Here is a 2064-nt window from a genome sequence, read left to right on the forward strand (position 1 = left end):
TGCAGCACCTGGTCTTCCTAGGTGGTCTCCCATCCAAGTACTAACCAGGCTCAACCCTGCTTAGCTTCCGAGATCAGATGGGATCAGGCTTGTTCAGGGTGGCATGGCTGTAGACCAAATCAATTTCTTATTTTGGTGCCTTGCTTCTTTGGAGTCAGGCAAAACTGGGTTCAAATCTTAGCTCTGCCGCTTACTGACTCTTATATGACTTTGAGAAAATCACTTCACCTCTCTGAGCCCAGCTTCATCATCTCTAAAACAAGGAGAATAATGCCCATGTCACAGGTTTGTGTGCAGATTACATGTAAATGAAACACTTTACACCATTCCCGGCCCAACATAGGCACTCAATGAATGTTCTTTTTCTACATCTTCCTACCTTGTCACTGTTCCCCCACACACATGGCACAAGGAGAATCCTTACCTGCTCCAATAAAACTGTTCATTACATGTTGAGGAGCTCCCTTTTCATACTCCCTCCCTTGTCTTGAGAAACAGAGTTTAAATGTGGCAGACACTATTGAAGGGGAAATTTTACATCAAGGGACCTATTTTCAAGTGTTAGCAAGTTACTTCATCTCTCTGAGCTTCCATTTCCTCCTTTTAACTGTGAAAATTAAAATGTATCCTAGAAGTTGACCATGAAAGTGTTAGGAAAGTGCTTTGTCAGCTATGAAATAGTCTTCAAACCTAGGTTTCATACTACAGAGACTTCCTGCACGGTTCATTTATGGTGGTTGTTTTTCTTATTAGGCTATCAAAAGAGCTTCTTTTGGACCCACAACAAACTCTGGTCTTCAAAGTTTGGCACAAAGGAGGTATGAACTCTATCCTGTCTGGTTGTAAAAATAAGCTCACACCCTCTTGACAGTTTGCTAATCCTTTTTTTTTAACCAAGTGCAGCAATGGCACTGATGGTGCTGAGAATGTATATGTGTTCTAGGGAATTCCACAGGATGCCACTGAAATTTAAATCCTTAGAAATCATTTCATTTTGCTTAACTATGTGCTTAGTGCAGAAATCTAAGTACATTTAAATCTTTCCAGTTGTATCTCAACTATCATAATGTACAGCCTGCTATACACAAGTGATTTTCCCCCTTTTGTATGATGTTATGCCTTCTGTTTACTCGGGCTTATAAACCAAGACCCTAGCACTTTCAGGCAGCATACAAGATTAGCATCTGACAGCTTGTCCTTACTTGTTTTAAGAAACTCCCCAGGACAGAGGTGCTGACATCATGGTCATTGAACCTAGTTTTACTTAGCTATCATTTATTAAGAGGCATAATACAACAGTGTTAAGAGTACAGACTCTGAAGCTACAATCTTTGAATTCTAATACCAGTTCTGCCCTTTACAAGGTAGTAAGACCTTAGATGAATGACTTCTCTGTGCTTCAGTTTCCTTATCTATAAAATAGGGATAGTAATAGAACTTACATCATAGAGTTTTGGGAGAATTAAATGAATGTCTGATACTTAGTATTAACACCATCTCATTTTTTGTTTCTATTAGCAAATGACACTGAGCTAAGAGCTTTACAAAGATCTCTAATCCTGCAAAGCAACAATATAATTAGTTCAGTTTTGTACATATAAAAGCTGTGGCCCAAGGAAGTTTAGTGGCTTGACTAAGGGGTCATAGACCTATTAAATATTGATGGAGCTAGGATTTGACCCAGTTCTGACTGGCTATATAACCTTCACTATGCTAAGTGCTAGGGATACAAAAGTAAAATAAGAGAGACTATGGTCTCTGATTTCACAGAGCTTGTAGTCTAACAGTATAGTGTGATTAGGCAGATACAGGGTGATCTGGTAGGGGACAGCTAACCTAGGATGTCAGATTAGGCTTCCTGAAGCATACATACGTAAACTGAGAAATGAAGGGGCAGGACATACTATAGTCAGAGGGAATGGCAAATACAAAAGCCTAGAGTAAAGAAAGAGCATGAGAGAAGTTCAAGATGACTAGAACTGCAAAGGGAGAATGGTAAGTCGTCCTGCTAAGTCTGATGTTAAATTTAGCTCTTCAAAGCTATTGTCTTTCTCGATGATCAAC

The 2064-nt window shown here is 39.5% G+C and overlaps 1 pseudogene; it reads right to left on the reverse strand.

The window, feature by feature from the left end:
• Nucleotides 1–115, reverse strand: LOC111735207 (annotated as a pseudogene; the record flags this gene model as incomplete).
• Between the last annotated feature and the right edge of the window lie 1949 nt (nt 116–2064).

Source organism: Pteropus vampyrus, unplaced genomic scaffold (genome assembly GCF_000151845.1).
Source record: "Pteropus vampyrus isolate Shadow unplaced genomic scaffold, Pvam_2.0 Scaffold19099, whole genome shotgun sequence".
Classification (NCBI taxonomy): domain Eukaryota; kingdom Metazoa; phylum Chordata; class Mammalia; order Chiroptera; family Pteropodidae; genus Pteropus; species Pteropus vampyrus.